The 24,723-nt window shown below is 37.7% G+C and overlaps 1 pseudogene; it reads left to right on the top strand.

Moving 5' to 3' along the window:
• The window catches only part of LOC140532232 (uridine 5'-monophosphate synthase pseudogene), a 31,224-nt pseudogene extending 10,438 nt beyond the window's left edge, over positions 1-20,786 (top strand).
• The last annotated feature ends 3,937 nt before the right edge of the window (positions 20,787-24,723 follow it).

Here is a 24,723-nt window from a genome sequence, read left to right as displayed (position 1 = left end):
AAGATGTCCGATAGACAATGGGAGATTGGCCAGAGGTCAGAAGAGAGGTTGAGGTGAGACCAACAGATCAGAAAATCATCTGCGTAGAGATGATCATTGAAACCATAGGAGCTTATGAGATGACTAAGTGAAACAGTATAGAAGAAAATAAGAAGTGAGCCCAGGACAGAGTCTAGGGAACACTCATGGTTAGTAGGCATGACCTGAATGAAAATTCAGCAAAGGGGACTGAGAAGGAGTGGTCAGACAGGTAGGAGGAGAACCAGGAAAGATCAGCACCATGCAAACCCGGAAACGAGAATATAAAGAAGAGGATGTTAGTCCATGTCAAAAGCTGCAGAGAGGTTAAGAAAAATAAGGATTGAGAAAAAGATATTAGATTTTGCAGTTAAGAAATAATTGTTAACTTTGAAGAGAGCAGTTTCAGTTGGATGAATATGTCAGTAGCCAAACTGCAGAGAGAGAGACAGAGAGAGAGAGAGAGAGAAAGAGAGAGAGAGAGAGAGAGAGAGGAAAGAAAGTAGAAGCATCTATTACAGAAGGCCTTCTCAAGTTTAGGCACAAAAGGGAGGAGAAATATAGATGGCAATTAGCAGAGATGGATGGATCAAGAGAGTTTCTTGAGGACAGGATGATGTGAGTATACTTTTAAGTAGTAGAGACAAGAAGAGATTGAAGATTAGTGAAAATGGGGATGATAGAAAGGAAAAAAGTCTGCTGAAGAAGACAGGATGGAATGATATTGCTTGCACAGGTGGAGGGGTCACCCTTGCCAAGGAGAAAGGCCATTCTTTTCCATGAGATAGGAGTGAAAGAGAAAATAGTGGTAGAAATTGTCTTAGGAATATGAGATTAATAGAAGAGAAGAAGAGGGAGCTCTCAGTAAATAATCTCACTTTTTTGGCAAAATATGAGGCAAGGTTTCTCAGCTCAGAGGGCAAAGGAGGCAGATATATGGAAGGCCTGAGAAGGGTTTTAAAGGTTTGGAAAAGCTGGTATCGTAAGTGGGATAGAAAATCAATTAGAATAATTTAAAGGATAGCCTTGCCAAAGTGAGTACCTAGTTAATGTTATGTAAAATAAATTCATAGCAGACCCAGTCAGCATGGTATCATGATTTTCTCCATCTTTGTACATGAGAAGGAGTCATGATAGCAAATGGAAGGAGTAATCCACAACTGAAGCTTGTCTAGGAAAGTTCTTTGATAGGATAAGGAGACTGAAAAGAAGAGGGCAGGGTAGAGTTGAATTAGTTCTTCAAGGGGTCAAGATAGAGAAAAGGAGAGAGTGTAATCAGTGCATGAGTGATGACCTAGTAAAGAACTAAGGGGATAAAGGTATTAGAGGCCATGATGGGACAAAGAAGGGGTGTTGCAAGATAGAGGGAGAGGAGGAATGATACCAGATTTATCAGATAATGGAATTTCTTAATTCATGGACATGGAAGTAGTGCATTTGTAGGTTATGGCAAGATCAAGACTGCAGCCATAACTGTGTGTAGCTTCAGTGAGGTAGAGAGTGAATCATCGAAAATTATAAGTTGAGGAACCGGGAGATCAGTATTTGTGGAGATATTTTCTTGTTAATATGCATAAGATGGCTCTGGAGGAGAAGTGAGGCTGGTGACCTGCACAGCCCTCCCTCACTCAAAACAAAGTCACGTGCAAATCATGTCATCATTTCTCTGATGGCATGGTCTTCTTCAGCAATGAAGGATGAACATAAAAATGTGGATGAAGAAACTGAGAGACTCATTGAGGTTCAAAAGCAGATAGAAGGAAAAGTGGAACATAGTCTCTCTAACCCAGAGCCAGTATTTTCTCCACACTGTCTCTCAGGGAATTGAACTAGGGTCTTCCAGATTTGCCCAATGACATTTCTATACCATTATTCTCCAGCCTTTGTTCAATAAAATTATAGGTTCAGAGCAGGAAAAACCTTAGAGAACTTTAAATAGGGCAACTCCTTCGTTTTCATTTGAAGGAAACCAAGAAGTTAAGTGACTTGACCAGGATCACACAGCTAATAAGTGTCTGAGACAGGATTCAAACTCAGAACTTCTTGATCATAAGACCAGTGCTCTATTCACTACCCCACATTACCTCTCAAGATAATATAAATAAACTAGTGTGTAGCTATAAAAGTGCTATGGAAAATGTGAGCTACAATTAAAAAACAAAACAAAACAAAACATGGAGGGCAAGTGTCAATTTCTTCAACATCAGGTATAGATTGAACTAGGTAACAATCCCTTCCAACTTTGAGATTCTTTGAAATAGCTCTTACATGACCTCTTGTTGTCAGAAATAGAAACTTGGCTTCCTCAGGCCATTAACCTGATCCAGCACTCATAATAACAATTGGCTGGATAATTTTTTTGATCCAGTATCCATGTTACTGATGTCCTAAGACAAGTTACAACATTGTAATGAACTTTGTTCTAAACTTTGTTTAGAATTTGAATGGGAAGCAGTCAAGCACAGCTAAAGTAACTAGAACTCTCAATGCTCCATCACATTCCTGACTCCCAAGACTACGAGTGATCGAACATTCGCTACTTTCACCAGCTGGAATAGCCTTCTACAATTATTGATAGGTTATACTTCGAAGGCAACCACAGGATCTCATGGGCCTAACTAGAACATTTAGTACCTGAGTTCTGGGTTCACCTTTCTGGGCTTCAATTCTTCAACTGTAAAATGAATATATCAGGCTAAATGATTTCTGAGTGGCTTGTTCTAAGTCAGCCAGGTAATGAATGACAGTAGAAGGATTTGAACCTAGACCCTCTGACTCCAGAACCAGTTTTGTCTCCTCTAGCTCTATGAGTTTATGATGTTTGAGGTATGATGTCCCATCTAACCTAGAAGGTTAGATCTGAAAAGGATCTTGGAAAACAAGAAAGTCTGGCATTCATTTTATAGATAATAAAAGGCCATGAGTGGAATAGTGAACTTGCTCAAAGGTGGTCTTGGGAAGGTGTCACCTATTAGCATCTGTCATTCCCATTAACTGGATTAATTAATATTGTATTAAGAGATCAGGAATCTGGAAGGGATCTTAGAAGTCATCTAGTCCAATTCCCAGAAACATGGTACATTTCCAGGAGAACAGGCCTAAGTGAGGAGTGGTAGTGAGGGATCCTAGGCACTAACAGAAAGCAAACAAGTGAAATATTAAAACTTGCTATATTGGCAGCAAAGCAAGAAAGATAGAGACACTGACTAGGAAACACAATTAGGAAAAAAGGAAGCGAGAAAACAAGCATTTATTAAAAGCCTACTGTGTTCTAGGTAGTGTGTTAAGTGCTTTACAGATATTATCTCAATCAAGCCTTAGACTACCTGTGGAAAGTAGGCGCTAGTACTCTCCCCATTTTACAGTTGAGAAAACTGAGGTAGACAGAGGTTAAGCAACTTGCCCAGAGTTACACAAGTAACTGTCCCAAGGCCTGAATTGAACTCAGGTCTTCTTGACTCCACACTCAGTACTCTGTTCATTCTCCCATCTAGCTCCCTGGGATAGAAGCAGTATTTAATTATGGACTATTTAAAAACAGCCTTTAGTAAGGTCATCCTTTGGTGCTGCTAATCAGATTAATGTAATTCCACAGTAATACAGTAAGGGGTAAATTCAATGGGATTTCCAACCAAAATTGGATGATATAGTCAGGGCTGTCCTCAAAAGTCATAAGATCATTGATTTACAATTAGTCTCTTTGCCAAGAAAACCCCAAATGGGTCACAAAGAGTCGAACACTACTAAAAACAACTCCTCAGCAACAGTGACCTTAGAGGTCATCTAGTCTCACCCCTCATTTTCCAGATGAGGAAACAGAGTTCCAAAGAAGTTAGGTAATTTGTACATGGTAATGGAGATAGTAAATGGATAAATGGGGATTTGAACCCAAGGTCTCTGACTATCATTCCAGTGCTCTTTATAGTGTATGTGCTGCCCTCCTTGGCCCAATCCTTGTGTGTGAGTTCTCTCTGGCTTCCTTGGTGGCTCTAAAGTACTGTGGAAATATGAGTCATGGTTGAGGAAAAAACAAGATGGAAGCTAATTGCCAATCTCTTTAAAAAGATGCGTAGCTTGAATTATATGAGGTTACTTAAACTAATGTTCAAGAGGATTCTCAGGGTAATGTGTCTTTTGTTCAATAGATCAAGATGATAGGCACCATATTAAACTCTGGGGTTTAAAAAAAAACTGAAATAGTCCCTGCGTCCAAAGATCTTACATTCTTTTGTGAATGTGTTTCTAGAGAAGTGACTAGGAATGTGTGCTTTGTTTTGTTTTGGGGTTTTTTTCCTATCCTGGTCTTCCAAGTTGAGCAGCATGGATTCATCAGGAGAGCTCACTGTGGTGCCTATAGATTTAAATTGCCTACTTTTGTATCTGATGTTTCAGACTGAAGCCTCTTCCCCAGACCACACTTGTCTCAGAGCCCTTAGTCTCTGGCACTACACAGAAAAGATGGAACATGAGAGCAATAAATGGGCCTGGCCAGTTGGGAATTGTGTCCTGTTGGGGAGCACTGCCGTCCAAGGACCAAGGACTTTATCAGTTCCTGTGTTGTGTTTGCTGGCTCCAAACTCTTTTAAGAGATGAAATTAAAATGGTAAGTTCTCCTAATGCTATCTGATCTCAAGGTGTCCCCTCATTTATAGCATGTGCACATCTCTCAAATAGAATTCGATGTTTGCTAATATGGTCTGATCAGAGTTAATAAGATCAGATTATGTCTGATCATACTGCATTAGTCAATGTCAAATCAAATTAGACATTTTTGGAAATGGAATGCCACAGAGAAGGCAGCCCCAAAAAGTTACTTTTCCTGAAAATTCTCTAACAAACAAACAACCCCAGAAGCTTCTTCTTTCCTATCAAGAAACTCCATGAGCATCTAAGACCAAAATATACCTCTCTCTGGGTTCCCTGATGACATTTCCACCCTGTTGTGTTCAATATTCCTTGCCACCATCACCTATACTCTCACCCAAAATTAAATATTCAGGCCAAGGTATAGAAAAATCATTTAACTATAATATGTATAGAGACAGATGTGAAGAAGAAACAGTCATGTTCAAACCAGCATTCAAGAAAAACTGAAAGTACAAGAACTAGGGCAAAGACTCAGGCAAGCCAGAACCTTACTTCATGACACAACCTTACAAAGGTGCTTACAGTAATAATAATCCATTCATCTCACCTAGTGGCATGCAGGTCAGCTTCAAGAGTAACTGAACTACCAATGAAAAAAGCATTCTTTTTCTTAGATTATTTCTTAAATAAAGAAGATATGACCAAGACACTATCCAGGAGGAAAAATCTGGGGAAATCTGGAGAAATATGGGGAACATATACACAAGAAGCATGGATGTAGCCATAATACGATTCACTTCAACCTACTTTAAACACACCTCCTAAGAGAGTCGCCAAGCCAGGTCACCTTTGGCCTGAACTTCACCTCATATAAAGTCTCTTTGCAAAAAAAAGAGCAGTTATGAATTAGCAGTCTTTTTTCAAAACACACACACAAACAAACCAAAAAAATAGACCTCCTTCATTTTGGTCAGGCAAGTTATAGAAGGAATTCCTGTGCAGGTTATGGCTTATACGAGATGGCCTCTAAGTTTCCTTCCAACTCTAAGAATCTACGGTTCTATTTCAGGAAGAGTGGGCAGGAAGCAAATAATACAAAAATAGTAATTTGCTGTTGTTATTATTATAGGAGGCATTACTCTGCCTCTAGAAAGAATGATGAACTAATCACCAAAATTAAATATTCAGGCTAATTTACAGAAAGGGTATGGAGATCCACAAAAGGTACATTACAGAGTGTTAACCAATTCACATGGGGGGAGAGCATGAATCTTGTCCTCTCTGCACCACAGATGACCTGTGTGACCTTGGGCAAGTCACTTAACCTCCCAGGGACTTAGTTTCTCATTCTGTAAAATGAAGGTTGGATTATATCACAGGTTCATAGGATATAGAGCAGGAAGGAAGCTTAGACATCGTCTAATCCAGTCACTCCATGCAATCTACCCCAGCCCATGATTTTTTTGGAATAAATAAATAAGGAAATTGATACTCTCAAAGGTGAAATGAACTGCCATGAGGTGCCTTCTAGCTCTAATAAATCCAGTCTAGCCAATACAGTACAATTGAGCCATGATGTACTGATATGAGGATCTGATCAACAGAACTTTATATCGTAACTTAAATAATGAAAATTGGATTCCTGTCTCAAGAAGAGCAAATATATTTTAATATTCAATGTAATTTCAACTTCCTTGGCCTAGTGTTTATTAATAATTAGCACTTAACCAGCACTTTAAGATTGTTAAGCACTTTACAATGTTTATTTAACTTATTTGGAGGCATCAAGGTGGTACAGTGAACTGAGCACGAAGCCTGGTATCAGAAAGAAATGAGTTCAAATCCAGCCTCAGAGACCTACCGTGTGACTGGGTAAGTCACTTAACTTCTGTCTGTCTCAGTTTCCTCACCTGTCAAATGAAAATACTAGTAGTACCTACCTCCCAGGGTTGTTATAAGAATCAAATGAGATATTACTTGTAAAGTGTTCAGCACAGTGTCAAATGGTAGACTCTTTGTTGTAGGAGGCAATTGGGCTTAAGTGACTTGTCCAGGCTCACATAGCTATTTAGTATTTAAGGCTGGAGTGAGTTGAGCTCAGATCTTACTGATTCCAAGTTCAACACTGTGCTTTGGACCAACTAGGTAGGTGCATACTAATAAAATTTAAAAAACTATTTGGTCCTTCAGGGATAAAAGCTATGAGTTCTTTTTAAATGTGCCTGCTACTCTGTGACACTAGGTCAAGAGATGAATCAATGGAACATTCTTAGGAACTGGTAATCACCTGCAAAGATAGGTATTCATAGAGTTAACATCATTAATGTAACTAAACTGGGTTCAACTTCTGACCCTGCCACCTGCATGACTTTGGATAGATCACTTAACCTTTCCCAGTCTGAGTTTCCTTATCTCTAAAATAAAGGGGTTGAACTGGAGAACCTCTAAAATAGGCATTTTTAATCTTTTTTTTTTTTGCATGTTATAGAGGCCTTTGATAGTATGGTGAAGATTATATAGACCCTTCTCAGAATAATATTTTTTAAGGAATTCAAGGAAATGCTAGATTTCCACTCAAAGTTAGGATAAATAAAAGCCCATTTTTTCCAAGTTCACAGATCCCATTAAATCTATCCATGGAACCCTGAGAGTCCCATGGATTCTTACTGTATGCTCCTTTCCATCTCAAAGTCTACATTCATATGATCCTCTTACCTGTGGGTAATGTGATGTGGTTTGGGTTTGGGCCCTTCACATAGCCCACACCAGCTAATTATTCCTAGGATAGAGTGGTCACAATGCTTTAGGGAAGTGAAGGGGGCAGAGGGAAAACAAGGACCTAGATAGAAGAAAGAGGAAGAAAGGATATGCTGGGTCTGCTAGCTGGTAATAAAAAAGACCTAAGATTTACATACCTATAATCAGTTAAACCCTGCTTCTTTTCATGAGCATCTTGTCTGCTCATGAAAAGTGGTCACTGGTTATCACATGATCTCATCCTGCTGTCCCCAGCACTATATGTTCCCATAGACCTTTTCACATAGGCAGAACATACTACCTCTCTCATCTTCACTTGATGACATCCTTCAAGACTCTTCCTGTATGCCCTATCCTCTACAAGACTTTTCTTGTTTCTCTTCCCTTTTGTGAGTTTTTCTTGAGAATTTTGTCTGTATATCACCTTTGACCCTTTCTTTCATCCATTATGCTGTATTATATTATAATATTTATTTGTGCAAAACACACCCTTCCTCTATTTCCCACTAGCTCAATAATAGTAACTGGCAATAGCTGCCCTCCTCTCAAAATGCACTTTTTATTTTTTAATTAATTTATTTACTTTCTTTTTTCAACATTCACTTTTATAAGATTTTGAGTTCTAAATTCTTCTCCCTCCCTACCTTCCCCTGCCCCCCACCTGGCATGCAATCTGATCATTATGCCTTTTATTTTACATATACTTGTGTACATATTCTCTCTCCCAATAGAATATAAGTTGCTTGAGAGCAGGGAATATTTTATTTTTGTCTTTTGATTCCTAGTACCTATCACAGTGCTTACCTAGAAGTAGTCACTTCAAAAATGTTTGTTGATTAAGTATTTGTTCAAAATTTACTTAATTGAATATCTTCCTATCATCTAGCCTATTTTAATAATATATATATATTTAAAAATAATTTAAAAAATCCGGGAAATGCAATAGATATCATTTACCTGCATTTTTATAAACCTTTTACAATTACAAAGCATTTGATAACATTTCTTATATTTTCATTATGGCAGAGGCACCTAGGAGACATAGTGGACAAAGTGCTGGGCTTGGAGTCATGAAGACCTGCGTTCAAGTCTAGCCTCACACCCTTACTAGCTGTGTGACACTGGGCAAATCACTTAATCCTGTTTGCTCCAGTTTCCTCATCTGTAAAATAAGCTGGAGAAGGAAATGGCAAAACAGTCCAGTATCTTTACCAAAAAAACTCCAAATGGGATGATGAAGAGTTAGACACAATTGAAATGAGTGAACAGCATTTACTAGTCCTGTGACCCTGGTCAAATCATTTAACCTCTATCTGCCTTAGTTTTCTCACCCGTGAAATGGAGCTGGTAATAGTATCTACCTCAAAGGATTGTTGTAAGGATAAATGAGATAAATAAAGCTCTTTTCAAACCTTAGTATATATATAAATTCTATCTCTTATTGATTATTATAGAAAAAATGAAGAGATATGAGATAGATGGTTGAACTGAATGAACCATAATTCAATTCTTCTAAAATTTAATACAACTGATTTTGTTAATCAATCAATAAGCATTAATAAAGAGCTAGGTGCTAGGTATACAAAGACAAAACTAAAAAGATCTCTACTTGCCAGGAGTTTACATTCTAATGGGGGAAACAAAAATGGATATTCCTCTACAGAATGTAACTCATTCAGAGTTTCTCCTCATGGGTGATTCTCATTCATATCCCCCCATGGAGATTCCATCTAGAAATTATATGCATAGATGTTGATCCCTCATGTGTATATTTTCTTTTTTGATCATACATTTCCAAAATGATATCTCCTACATTGTTTCTTAAAAGCAAACTATTATTGGCAGCAAGCTGCAGCTTACTTCTGCCTGCCCTATATCCTTCTCCATTACTTTTTGGGTCATTCACAATTTTGATTCTTTCAGATACTATTGTGTTCCATGATTCACAGTCAACCCAGCATCACCCTGAGAATACTGATATTAAAACTCTGGATGTGATTTCCAGGGGTGCAGCTAAGATGATAGAAGAGAGAAAGCATTCACCTAAGCCCTTCCAACATTCCCCTCCAAACAACTTTAATACATCACCTCAAATCAAAATCTGGGGTGACAAAATCAACAAAAGGTCAAAGTAAGACATTCTTCTTACTCAAGAAAACATTAGAAATTAGAGAGAGAGACAGAGAGAGAGAGAGAGAGAGAGAGAGAGAGAGAGAGAGAGGAGAGAGGAGAGATCTGTGATACAGCACAGATCCGACCCATGTATATGAAACACAGGGACAAGATGGCATTGACAAAAGCAGCAACAGTTTTGGGAGTTCTCAAGGGAGAGACAGTAAGGGAGCCTAGAAAGTGGTCAGAAAGAAATGATGGGAGACTCCTCTGAAAGCACTGGATGCAAGAATAGATGCTTTTGGCAGCTTCTTTACCTATACTCACCTCTGGGTCATAGTTCAAGGACAAAGAGGAGCACTTTCAGTAAAGGGGGAGAAAAAAACCCTGAAAGGCAGTAGTAGTTTCAATCTCAAGGAATCAGGGACCATGAGGAGCAGTATAAATTTCAGTACCTAGGGATAAGGGGCTCTTTCTGAATAGGGACCAGATTTTAAGAAACCAGTTACCACACTGCTCCCCAGATCACACCACCTGCAAGTACCAAAAACTTCCAAACCCCCAGAACTAGCTCTGAAAACAGCAGTGCAAAAAAGCTTGAAGCTTGAAAAACTGCCCCTCCACCCTTCATGTTAGAAAAAGAGCCCAACATTAACATAAAGCTACAAATCAAGAAATAGGAAGAAAAATACAAGCAAATAACAACAACAAAGCAAACCTAACCATAAAAAAAATACTGTGATGACAAGTAAGAGCAAGATACAAACTCAGAAGAAGACGATGAAGTCAAAACAATTAAAGTGAAAACAAAGCCCCAAAGACACAAAGTGTAAATTGGACACAAGCTCAGTAAGAATTCTTGAAAAAGATTAGATTTTTTTAAAATCAGTTAAGAGTGGTAGAAGAAAAATACGCAATGAAATAAAAGCAAAGGAAGACAATTAACAACATGGTAAAAAAGAAAGAAAAGAGCCACCAAAAATAAAACATTTAGGAAAACAATATCTCAAAGGGAGAATTGGAATGGTTAAAAAAAAACATTACAAAAGCTCACTGAAGAAAATAATTCCTTAAAAATTGTTCAATATAAGTGGAAGCTAATGACTCCATGAGATATCAAGAAACAATAAAACAAAGTCAAAAGGATGAAAAAATAGAAGAAATGTGAAATATCTCATAGAAAAATAACTGACTTGAAAATAGATCAAGCAGTGATAGTTTAAGAATTATTGGACTACATGAAAGTCATGATAAAAAAAAAAGTATAGACATAACACTTCAAGAAATTGTAGAGGAAAACTGCCCAGATATGCTTGAACCAGAATGTAAAATAGAAATGGAAAGACTTAGAACTATCACTACCTGAAAGAGATTCCAAAATGAAAACTCCTAGAAATATTATAGCCAAATTCCAAAGTTCCCAGGTCAAAGAAAGAATACTTCAAGCAGCCAGAAATAATTCAAATATCATGGAGCCCTAGTCAAGATCACATAGGATTTAGTGGCTATCACATCAAAGGAGAAGAAGCCTTAGGATATGATATTCTGGAAGGCAAAAGATCTGGGACTACAACCATTAATAACCTACCCATAAAAACTGAATATAACCTACTCATTGGGGGGGAAATGGATAGTTAAAGAAATAGAGGAATTTCAAGCATTCCTAATGAAAAGACCAGACCTGGATAGAAAATTTTGCTTTCAAGTGCAAGACGGAAGCAAAGCATAAAAGAGAAATCATAAGGGACTCGATAAGGTTAAACAGTTTACCTTTCTATATTGGCAGATGATACATATATCTTCTAAGAATAATCAATATTAGGGCAATTAGAAGAATCCTACAGAGAAAGAGATGTGGGAGTGAGTCAATTGTGTTGAGATGATTTTTTAAAAAATAGATAGGTGAGAAAAAGATCCCCTAGAAAGGGAAAGGGAAAGGAAGAATGGGGGAGGGGAATGTATCTCACATAAAAGAGGTGCTCAAGAAAGAACTTTCACAATGGAGAGGAAAATGGGAAAGCGGGCAGTTAACACTTGAACCTCACATCTAAATTGATTCAAGGAGATAAATATTTATATGTATATTTATTTAATATATATTTTCACATATATTTAAATAGTAATATTTAATAGAATAGAAATAAAAATCTATTTATTCAACAGGGAAGTAGTTGAAATAATTAACAACTTCAGCAAAGTTGCATGCTAGAAAATAAGACCACATATGTCAATAGTATTTCTATAGGTCACCAACAAAACCCAGCATGAAATTATTAAAAAAAGAAATTTCATTTAAAATAACTGAAGATAATATAAAATATCTGGGAGTATATCTGTCAAGACAAATCCAGAAATTATACAAACATAATTATAAAATGCTTTTCAAGGAAATAAAGACAGATCTAAATAATTGAATAAATATTAATTGCTGAACCAATTTATTAAAAATGACAGTTCTTACTTAACTAATTTATTTATGCAGTGACATATCAAACTTTTATATTATTATATACATTATAATATATTATATAAATTATATATCTATACAATTTTGTAGAACTAGAAAAATAGCAACAAAATTCATCTGGAAAAACTAAAGGTCAAGTATATCATGGGAATCAGTGGAAAAAAATAAGGTTAAAGAAGGCAGCCCAACAGTTCCAGATTTCAAAATATAGTACGAAATGGTAATCATTAAAACAACCTGGTACTGGCTAAGACATAGAGCGGTGGTTCAGTGGAATAGGTTAGGTACACAATACCAGAATAGTAAAAGACCATAGTAATCTTGTTCAAAGATCCAAGCTTTGAGGGTAAGAACTCTCCATTTGACAAAAAGTGCTGGGAAAGCTAGAAATGACCAGCATCTCACACCATATACCAAGATAAGATCAAAATGGATAAATGATTTCTACACAAAGTGTGGTATCATAAATAAATTAGGAGAGCATGGAAAAATGTATCTCTCAAATCTATGCATAAAGGAAGAGTTCATGATCAAACAAGAAAGAGCATTATGGGATGTAAAATGGATCATTTTGATTACATTAAATTAAAAAGGGCACAAACAAAACCAATGTAGCCAAGACTAAAAGAAAAGCAGAAAACCATGAACAATTTTTTACAGCAAGTTTCTTTGATAAAGGCCTTATTTCTCAAATACATTGAGAACTGAGTCAAATTTATAAGAATACAAGTTATTCCCCAGCTGATAAGTGGTCAAAGGAGGCAGATCAAATAGGTAGTTTTCAAAAAAAATCAAAGCTATAGTCATATGAAAATATGCCCTAAACCATTATTAATTAGAGAAATGCAAATTTAAATACCTCCTAGATAATATCTCATATCAATCAGATTAGCTAAATATGAAACAAAATGAAAATAAAAAATGTTGGAGGAATTATGGAAAAATCATAACACTGATACTCATGGTAGAGATGTGAGCTGATACAACCATTCTGGAGAACAATGTGGTCCTATGCTCAAAAGTCTATATAACTGTGCGTACCCTGTGACCCAGCAATATCAGTAGTAGGTCTATATCTCAAAGAGATCAAAGAAAAGGGAAAATGACCTATTTGTAGGATATTTATGACAGTCCTCTTTGTGGTGACAATTGTAGATTGAAGAGACACCCATCAACTGGCAAATGGCTGAACAAGTTGTGGTATACAGTTGTGAGGGAATATCATTGTGCCATAAAAAAATGATGAGCAGGATGCATTCAGAAAAACTGGGATGATTTATATGAAATGATGCAAAGTGAAACAACAGAACCAGGAGAACACTGTACACTATAATGGCAACATTGTAAGGATATTCGGTTGTGAATGACTTAGTCAAGACAGTGATTCAAGACAGTTCCAAAGGACCCATGATGAAACATGCTATCCACCTCCACAGACAGAACTTATGAACTTTGAATACGGAGTTAAGTATATTGTCTTCATTTTATTTTTGTTGTTTTATTTGGTTTGTGTTTTCTTTTGCAATATGGCTAATAAGGAAATATGTTTGCAGGATTTCACATTTATAATTGTTATTAGACTGTTTGCTCCTTAAAGAGAGGGAAGGACCAGAAGAGATAGAGGAAATTAGGAACTTGATTTTTTTTTAAAAAATTAGTGTTAAAAATTGTACATGTAATTGAAAAATATTTAACAAAAAAACAAAATAAAAATAATTAAAATTTTAAAAATTGAATGTGAGAGTCAAGAAGAATCTTGGGATTATTAAGAATGCAAAATAATTTCCCAAATATAGTCCAAACTCAGGTATTTTGAGACCATCTGCAATGCCAACTCAAGATAAGAATAAACCAAAAGAATGAGAGCTCCTAGAGAAAGGGACTATTTTCTTTCTTGTCTTTGCTACTAAAGACTCTAATCCAGTAACTGGCACAGAACAAAGTATTTGTTGAATTGAATTAAATAAGAGGATACATTTTATTCCCACCTTAGAGAAAATATTAGGATATATCCTCCTTACTTTTACAGCCTCCAGGCTACAAGTTGCCTTTTTAATATTTTTCCCCAAAGTTGCAACTGACATTTATTTTAATGTTATTTTAATTTCGCTCAGATAAAAATATTGGAGGTGGGTAATCACGTTCTTCTTAGTAAACCCTTGACAAAGATCTCAAAGGCACATTTAAGTTAGTAAGATGAACATGTACAAAAGTAGTATTTTCAGAAACAAGATTATAGACTAAGTGGTATTTTCCTGAAATAAAATTATTCTATTTATTTCTTTGTTCTGAACTTGATGCTTCAAAAGATCCAAAAATTTATCCACATATATACTCCCCTCTAAACCTTACAGGAAACATTCTTGAATTTGTCAGTCAAAAGAAATATCCATGACTTGTTTGCATACTTCTGATAGAGACTCTTCATTCTTTCCTTGGTTGATTCCTTTTGGATGACAAGCACACAGGTCATCCCCGTGTTCATAAGCAAAAGTCATTCCAGGTCAGTAAACAAGAGTTTGCCCTCTCCATTGAAATGATCTTCAAGAACCCAGGGTCATCTTTATTTTTTGAATAAGGCATCAGAAGAGGACTTTATTGGATGTTCTCTATACTACAAATTGAGACAGAGGATCATTAAATGCAAGAGTACATTTGAGACTTACTACTCAAGCTTCAAACGTAGCAATACAATTCTGTGGAAGGAGTTCTGTCTTTCGGAGTCTAAGAACTTAAGTTCACAGTCTGCCTCTAAAATTATAACCTGTGTGACCCTGAGTAGGTCACATAACCCAAGGGGCTAGACTAGGTAGTTTGAGAGATCAGTGACAATTCTAGATTCATATTATCCACAATGCTTGAGGTTAAATTCAATTCTACAAGCATTAATTACACATCTATTATGAACCATTTGGTGTGCTGGGTGTTGGAGATATAACAAAAAAAAAAAAAAAGCCAAATGGTCCCAGTCCTCAAGGTGCTCACATTCTATCGATCAGTTACAGTTCAATCTCTTTCTTGTTTTTGTTTTGTTTTGAAATCACATCTATGTTGCACTTCTCTGTAGAAAAATACCTCATGTCTTTTTTAGATTAAGTGAATATCCCTAATTACACATATGGATCCCACAATCAGATGGATTTTATGGGTACCTGGGGTTTGGTGCATGCACTGACTTCATTGGTTCACTGGACTGATGAAATTGTCCCATGAGGAGAAACTCCTTCCTGGAAAGTCATGATGACATGAGAGGGAGGGAAGGAAGTACCTTGGAGGGACTGGGGAACATGCATAGACATTTTGTAACAGGTTCTGGTTGATTAACCATGGTTTGAAGAGGATGCTCTTTGATTAACTGGAGGCAACCAAAAAAGTTTGTCAGTTTTGACCACTTCCTCCTAGAATTCATCAGTGACTCCTTTGCCCACAGCATCTGGTGAAAGACCATGTTGTAAGGCAGGAGGCCTTAGGACTCTTTCCCTTCTGAGAAATGGGCCATTGAACTCTGTACTTGCTCTTTTATGTACTAGCTGAAGGTAGCAGAGCCTCTGGGACCTTGTGAATTTCAGAAGGTCCAGAGGGAGACTCTGTATCATCACTCCAGGGTCCAAAGGGTGCTTGCATGGTCCTCCATTCCAGGTTGGACTTTTCAGATACACAGGCATTAATGCCCAGAGGAGCAAGGAGTGAGACCAGAAGCAGCTTACACAAGGAATCATCCAGCTTTCAAGTCCCATCTGGGCATGAATTTAGTGGGATCAAGAGTCTATAAGAACCCCCAGAGAACAAGGTGAACTAGGGGAGAGTATGTCCCCAAGATAGTAGGGGAAAGCGTCCCTACTTTGTTCTTGCTGTATCTTTCAAGTAAAAGCTACCTAATAAATGATTAAATGAAACTGGGACTACTCACTGGCCCCTAACATTGGGAGGGACACGATCTGAGAGAGGACAGGGTAGAGCTGATGGTAGGAGAAAAGAGACACTCCTCTGGCCCTTCAAAATATTCTAGAACCGTGAGGGATGGATGGAAGAGTCTGACTCTGAGAGAATGAGACAGAGCAGTATTTACCAAAGATACATTTTTTTATTCTTCCCTTTTTTTTTAATTTCTGAAATGTCTTCAGGTGTTGGATTAAAAAGCTCTTGTCCCTGAAGTATGAAACGGTTCCATTAGCTACCTGAGATGAACATGAATTACGATTAAAATGAAAAAGTCATAAAGTTTTACTCGGCTCAAAATTCAATTCTATAAACATTTATAAAGTGCTTACTATGTGCAAGGCATTGGCTTAAGCCCTGGGGAAATAAAGACCAAAAACAAATAATTGTTCATTCAAGCAGCTTCGATTCTGCTTCTTGACTAATTTTCAGAAGGACAGTGAGAAATGCTTGGGGGGATAAGGAAAGATCTCATAGAAAGAGTCACACTTGACCTACATTTTGAAGGACAGCAAACTACAATGGCAGTCGGTGGGGAGTTAGGAAGCTAGAACAAGATAAGTCCCAGTTGTCTGCCCTGGAAACTAATTTTATCAGTGATTCTACTGCAGACTCAAGCAACCCATAAAAAGAGTAATTGAGCTCTATACGTTCGACTGTCAACCTCCCTTACTACTAATAGCTTGAACACAACCCAAAGGCTCATTCATTCTTCAGGTTTTAGGGGCCTGTAGCTTTTCCATGATTTCCCATTGAATACAAACCTGACTTTGGAGGCCATCCAAATAGCCCAGCCCAGCAAGAAAATTCCTAATTGCATGCCCGGATTTCCTCATTCCCTATGACTCAGTGCTTGACTAGGGTCACTCAGGGTTCTGCAATTCTAAAAGGTGAAATGTAGAATTTAAAATGTCTATCTCATATGATTAGGAAATATCCCTATTTTAATTGTCGTTGGTGGGTGTGAGTGTCCTGAGGACTCAGGAAGCCTGGAAAGTGACTAATTATTGACTTTAGGGTTTTAAATACTAGGTTTTGTAGGAAAGTTGGGATGTTGTGGTTTTCTATTTTTGTAAGGGCACATTATGGCCTAACTAGTGTTGTGTGGGCCCCTGAGGACTGACCTGAGACATTTAATTGTACGCCTTCAACTCAAGCGTGTCAGACTCACAATCAGGCAAGGTACAGACTGTGCCTAATCGTTGTGTAACAGAATTACTAGGGGATAGATTAAGGCCAAAACACCCTTATGCCATCCCAAGTTCTCCTTTCCTTAGAATTTCTAGGAAGCATTCTAGCCTGAACCTATGGTTGCTTCACTTTGGAGAGTCCAAACTTACCTTCTTTTCTTTTTTTTTTTTTTTTTTACTATCTTTCTTCCTATAGCATGTAGTGTATTGTATGTTACGTTTGTTAAACTTGTGTCTTAAGGTAATAATACAATATTGACCTGGTTTTTTTTCTGTCCTTTCTGAAATAGCATTATTATTAAATAGCAATCAATGAAGTTAAAAACTGTGCCACCTTTAATTGATTTACCTTGCAATCTGCTCTGTCTACTTATCCTTCAAGGCCCAGCTCAAGTACTATATTTGAGAAGCCTTCCCAGAGGAAATAGTGAGCACGTATTAATTCTGTGATCTCTAATGTCTGACACAATTTAGCTTTCAGTTTTTGCTATCACCTTCCTTCATTCCCTCTCCCTAGCTAGAACCACTCAGAACATATCTGGACTACTTGACTGTTCACATAGCTTCAATGAGATGGGAGTCACCAGCTTTATTTATTTGAATGAGGGAGATACCAACCCTCCCAAGTACATTGTCACTGTCTCCTAAAGAACTCCAGACCTTGCCACCTGCCCTGACTCTGCATTCTGTAAACCTTTGATACTGTCATCCAACCTGGTCTTGTAACCTAAGGACCTCTGGGCCTTGTCATCCATTCCTCTGGTGGAAAAGTGAGGCTGGTGAGCCTCCCTCACTCAAAACAAAGTCAAGTGCACGTCATGTCATCTTTTCTCCGATGGCATGGTCTTTTTCGGCAACAGAGGATGAACACAACAATAGCAATGTCTTGAGGACACAGGAACCAAGGTGGCAAATGATGAGGTGAACATCCTGGCCACCCCACTTAAATGGCAGAAGATATGTGCTCTTCTAATAACTCTGCATCCAAACTTCCTTTTATCAGTTATCCCCCCTGTGCCCCTCCTCAAAAAAAAGGGAGCCCCTTGAGGATAGGGAATATCTAGTCTGTCCTATTTGTTTCCCTACAGTTTAGCACAGTGTTTGGCATTAGTATGTGCTTAATAAAGGATTTTTCAGTTTTTCCCTCCTTCCCTTCCTCCCTTCCTTTTTTCCTTATTCCCTTCTTTCATCCCTCCCTTCCTTCCTCCCTTTCTTCACTTCTCTCTTTTTTCCTTCCTACCTTCTTTCTCTCTTTCCTTCCCTCCTTCTTTCATTCCTAAGTATGGCCTGCCTCCCTATAAGCATGTTGAGGCCAAGGATCATATCTGTTACTTCTTTTTAGTCCCCCACATGGCCTAATATTAACAAAAGTAAGAACTGATGGAGCAAAGGAATGCTGAGATCTGCCTATGCTCCCATAAGAGCCTACCTGGCTACTTTCCTGGACTTTGTTATCTCCAGAAACTCATCATTCTTCAAGATGCCATCAATTCTGAAACTAATGCCTCTTTGGTATTCTCTGCCCCTGGGGCTCCTTCCTTCCTCTGACTAGAGTGGGTAGAGGGTAGACATCAGAGAGTTCCTCCCAGGTCCTTCATCATTTAAAGAGAGTGGGTGAATATCCTGGGTATATAATTGCTCATCATTCCCCACCCTGGCTATAGGACTTCACAATGCCCTCCACCCCAGTCAAGGGCACCCTCCTCCACCCGCAATTTCTTTTTATGTATGGTCTTCCTCCTTCTATTATGAGATTCTTGAGGTCAGGAATTATTTTATTCCTTTCCTTTTTATTTCCCAGTGCTTAGCACAATGCCCAAAATATGGTTGATCCTTGATAAATGTTTGTTGACTATTGACCATAAGAATAAGTCTCTTTATTACTGGACAATTTCCAGGTTCCATTCCCTACTTTGTAAATGGAATCATGATTCCCAATTTGTTTGGGACCAAGATACAATGCCTGATACAATACAGAAGAGAGAAATCTTTTAGGAGGAATGGTATGGGGAAAAAATAGCCCAGAGGACCTGGGTTCCACTCCCACCTTGATATTTGGTACCTATGAGATATTAGTCAATTCCCTTGATCTCCCTGGGCCTTGGTTTCTTACTCTACAAAATGAGAGGGTTGAAATTGGTAGTTTCTGAGGTCCCTTAACTTTAGACTATGATCTCATGACCTAACGGCAAATCAATGAAAGGAGCACTTGCTTCTAGGGGCTGATTACTTATTTCCATAGTTCTTTGAAAAGCAAACAATTGCCAGGTGGTGTTGGGGATCATTATAGTGATGGCCTGTGATACCTCATGCTGCCCTTGTCCAGTTGAGTCCTACCCTTCATGACCCCCTGGATCATACTGTCCATTGGGTTTTCTTGGCAGAAATCCTAGAGTGGTTTTCTATTTTCTTCTCCAGTGGATTGAGGTTGCAGATATCTTGTTGGAAACTGCTCAAAATGCAGGGATCAGTTTTGACACTCTGTGTGGCATGTCCTATACAGCTTTGCTTTTGGCAACAGTTATCTGGTCAACCAACCAAATTCTGATGTTCATTAAAAGGAAGGAGACAAAAGATTATGATACTAAACATCTTATAGAAGGAACTGTTAATCCAAGAGAAACCTGTTTGATCACTGAGAATGTTGTGATCAGTGGTTCTAGTGCCTGGGAAACTGTTGAAGGATTGAAAGTCACAAATGCCATCATGCTGCTGGACAGCAGAGATTCAAGGCCAAGTTGCAAGAATGGGGCATTTGCTTACATTCTGTGTGTACCTTGTCAAAGATCCTGGAGATTCTTGAACAGCAAGACTGATGACTGATGACAAAAAAGACTGATACTGAGTTGATTGGGAAAGTGAAGAAGTTTATTCAGGACAATCTTTGAAACTGCTGAGCAGAATGGCACTGTGCCTGCAAAAGAAACTCTCAAAGAACTTAGCTTTGGTGTGTGCACCCAGTTCCCTGGAATGCATCCTGTTGCATCAAAACTTATGAGGCTTATGGAGATGAAGCAGATCAGTTTGTGCCTTTCTACTGATATTACTAAGGCTAAAGAGCTGTTGCAGCTGGCAGCTACTCTCAGTACCAGCATCTGTATGCTCAAGATACTCATGTTGATATTCTGAATGATTTTAGTCTGGATATCATAGAGGAACAGAAAACTCTAGCAGAATTCCATGAGTTCATAATATTTGAAAACTGAAAATTTGCTCTGATGTAGGAAACACAGTGAAAAAATATGAAGATGGTGTTTTTGAAATAGCTTCCTGGGCAGATCTAGCATTTACCCATATGGTGCCAGGCCTGGGAGCTGTGAAAGGCCTGAGTGAAGTGGAGATGCCAATGCACTGAGGCTGCCTCTTGATTGCAGAAATGAATTCCTCTGGGTCTTTGCCTACAAGTGACTACATGAAAGCAGCTATGAAAATTGATTAGGAACATTCAGAGTTTGTAATTGGTTTTATTTCTGATTCAAGAGTAAGAAAGAAATCAGAATTTGTTCACTTGACTCCAGGCATCCAAATACAAACTGGAGGGGATAATCTTGGCCAGCAGTATAACATCCCACAAGGAGTTATTGGCAAATGAGGTTCTGACATCATCGTTGTGGGCCAATGTCTTATCCTCCAACTTAGCCTCCAACCATCGAGAAGCAGCTGAAATGTACAGAAAAGCTGCCTGGGAAGCCTCCTTGACTAGACTTGGTGTTTGAATCTCTCAAAAACACCTTTTTTATTTCTTAAAACATTTCTACTCAAATTCTTTGACCTCACATTGACCATACCACAAGATCAAAGTTGCAAAGACTAGGGAAGTATTTAATGACTCTTAGACACTCCATGGTAATAACTGTTCTCTAAAACATGGTTTTCTTATGACTGAAATTTTCTAGGGAAGCCACAGAATCTGTTCTATCTTCCAATCACTAATGGAGAAATTAACTTCATATTAGGACAAAAGAGGTGAGTTGAAAGGCTTAGACTGTCATTCAAGCCTTTTTATACTTGAATATTTGTGTTTTTGTAGAAGAGGTGCTCTGATTTATACCCCTTTAAAAGACATTACTGTTTTGTTGATGCTTTTTTTTAACATCAAGGGCATGTCTCAATCACCTCTCTTGTCATAAAGAGTAATAGGTAAAACAAACTGCACTGACCAGTATTCAGAGGAAGAAATCAAAGTTATCCGTAGTCATATGAAAAAATGCTCTAAATCACTATTGATTAGAGATATGCAAATCAAAACAACTCTGAGATACCACATCACACCTATCAGATTGGCTAACATGACAAAACAGGAAATGATAAATGTTGAAGAAGATGTGGGAGAGTTGGAGCACTAATTCATTGTTGGTGGAGCTGTGAGCTGATCCAATCATTCTGGAAAGCAATTTGGAACTATTCCCAAAGAGCTACAAAAATGTGTATACCCTTTGACTCAGCAATATCGCTTCTAGAACTGTATCCCCAAGAGATCATAAAAATGGAAAAGGGTCCCACATGTACAAAAATATTTATAGCAGCACTCTTTGTGGTGTCCAAAAACTGGAAATCAAAGGGATGCCCATCAATTGAGAAATGGTTGAATAAATTGTGGTATATGAATGTAATGGAATACTACTGTGCTTTAAGAAATGATGAATAGGAAGACTTCAGAGAGGCCTGGAAAGACTTATATGAACCAATGCTGAGTGAAAGGAGAAGAACCAGGAGAACTTTGTACACAGCAACAACCACAGTGTGTGAGGAATTTTTCTGGTAGACTTAGAACTTCATTGCAATACAAGGACTTAAAACATTCCCAATGGTCTCTTAAGGTAAAATGTCTTCCACATCCAGAGAAAGAACTATGGAATTTGATCACAGAATGTAGCAGATCATGTTCTTTTGTATTACTCTTTGGTTTGTTTTATGATTTCTCCCATTCATTTTAATTCTTCTAAGTAACATGACTAAGGTAAAAGTGTATTTAATAGAAATGTATGTGTAGAACCAATATAAAATTGTATGCCATCTCAGGGAGGGAGGGGGGAGGGAGAGGGAAAGGAGGGGAGGGAGGAGAAAAAGATCTAAGTTATATGCAAGTGATTGTAGAACACTGAAAACAAATAAAATAATAATAATAAAAAAGAATAAATGTAAAAAAAAACTGCACTGACCATTTTGCCACCACTCACAACTGAGAAAAAAAAAAGAGGTATGTTTCATTGTCAGTCTTCTGGAGTCAGGAGTGGAGTTCTAATACTTTCTGTTGTTATTTTCCTTTATGTTATTATCATTGCATAAACTGTGTTCTTTGCTATATGTATTCTGTATTCATTCTTATCAGTCTTCCATTTATGGGACTCTTTCCTCTCTTTGGCCTTGGATTATATGCCTGGGTCAGAGAATGTGGATGATTTGCTGACTTTGAAGAGACACATGCTTTTTTCAAATATGTTATGAAACAACAGCTTGTTATTAGCAGTGAAATAAATTTCTTTCTTGACCCTAAGACAGGAGGGCAATATTTCCCTCTCATTTTATAATGACCCTTTCAATGAAGCACCATTTTTTAAACATTATAGCTTTATTAGGAGTAAAGTCAATATCCTATAATCCATAAAAATGATTTGCCGGTTGTGGTTGGTTGCTTGTTGTCCTTTGTTCTCGAAGAGGACCAAAATGACATCATCATGATTAAGTGACGTTTCATTGTGTCCAGCTGTGGCTGATCAGATCGTTGCAAGTTGTGAAGGCTCTACCACAGGTCTGTCATGAGTAGTCCGTGTGAACATTTGAGGTGGATACTCTAAATTTGCACATCCTGTGTTTCCTTTGAGGTATTTCAATTCTGCTTTGCTCATAGAACGTAGCACCTTCTCTGATGTGAGCACACCATGCTGAGTAGACCTGCTCCAGTATCGCCCATGTCACACAATCAATTCTAGAGTTCTTGAGAGAGACCTGGAGAGTGTCCTTGTATCACTTCTTCTGAACACCATGTGAATACTCGCCCCCCCCCCCCCCCCAAAAAAAAGACTGACTGTGGTAGGAGCAATATCCTAACCTTTCCTCCAAGCAGGTTAAGTAGCTTTTTTTTTTTCCTTAAAAGGTATTAAGACATTCCTCAAGACATGATTGATTCAGAGGACTTGGTATCACTACCTTATCACCTGGGTGCAAAGCATCCAGGAAGAACCTGGGGATTCTCACATGCATGGCTGGTGGATTACAACTGAAACTTTGTTCAGCTGAATCAACTCAAGGTGTTTTCAATGTCTATCTTTGTAGAATACCTCCTGCCATAGCTCAATAAATCTTTTTTTTTTTTTTGCTAACTGTTAAAAAAGAAAGAAAAGCAAACAATTGCCAGATTTCATCATTATAGTCAGCATTTCCAGACAATATATAAATCCAAGGGTCTTTACTAAGCCAAAGAGAAATATGTCAAGTGTTACCATTATAGAGGCAGAATTTGAACCCAGTACTCCATTGCAGAATGCTTCACACCAGAAGATAATTATACAGGTATAAAGTTAGAGAGAAATAATATCCATGTAGCAAATGTCTATCCAGCTTGAGCTCCCAGAATTCTAAGACCATTTTGAATATCAAGTGTCACCATCAACAGGGGATGGAGAGAGGGGAAAAGATGTCTTTCCTGATCTTCTTGGTTATTAATACTTTTCTTCCTCTTTAAATTGTCTTGCATTTATTTTCTTCTATAAAGATATATATTATATCCCCCCCAGGTACATATAAGTTCTTGGAAGACAGTGATTTTGTATTTTTTGTTTTAAGTTTTGTCTTTATCTCCCCAGGAAAGGGAATAAGAATTTATATTATGCCTACTATGTGCCAGGCACTGTGCTAAATATTTTACAAATATCTTATTGTATCCTCACAAAACTCTTATGTTGTACAGGCTATTATTATCCCCATTTACAGCTCAGGAAACTGAGGCAAACACAGGTTAAGTATATTGCCCAGAGTCACGCACTTAGTAAGTATCTGGGGCTAGATCTGAACTCAGAGCTTCCTGAGTGCAGGGACAATGTTCTAACCTCTATGACACCAATTGCTTCTATCACACAGTACACATTACTTACATGTCTTATGTATAGTAAGTGTTAAATAAATGTTTGTTTAATTGAATTGACAGTAAAGTTAATTGCTTCAGAAAATCTAAAGGAAAATCTTAAGTAAATAAACTTTTGCAAACTTGTATTTTTATCCTCAGCACTCAGAACAATGACTGGCATATAGTAAGAGTTTGACAAATATTATATCTATCTCAAGAGTGCTACTAAGTGTTTCCCATGAAAAATAATGTCACTGAACACAGTACTTCACAACTGCAATACCTGATACTGAGGACGCAAAGAGAGGTAGATCATTTGAGGTCCAGAATTCTGAGCTACAGTCAGACTATTGTCTATTGCCTAGCCGTACTATGTGGCACCATTACGATGAGCCTCTCAATTCCCTAGAACATAAGGCTACCAGGATGACTAGGCAGGAGCAAACTGGGCCAAGTAGAAAGAAACAGCAGGTCAAACTTCAATGCTGATCAGTGTTGGTATCAGCCAACTTTTATTTATATATTTTATAAAGTTGTTAAAAGCCAACCTTAATAAAGTTGGTAATTGTCAAAACAATTTGGTACTG

This window comes from Notamacropus eugenii, chromosome 3 (assembly GCF_028372415.1).
Source record: "Notamacropus eugenii isolate mMacEug1 chromosome 3, mMacEug1.pri_v2, whole genome shotgun sequence".
Lineage (NCBI taxonomy): Eukaryota > Metazoa > Chordata > Mammalia > Diprotodontia > Macropodidae > Notamacropus > Notamacropus eugenii.
This window is presented reverse-complemented; position numbering and strand designations above follow the sequence as displayed.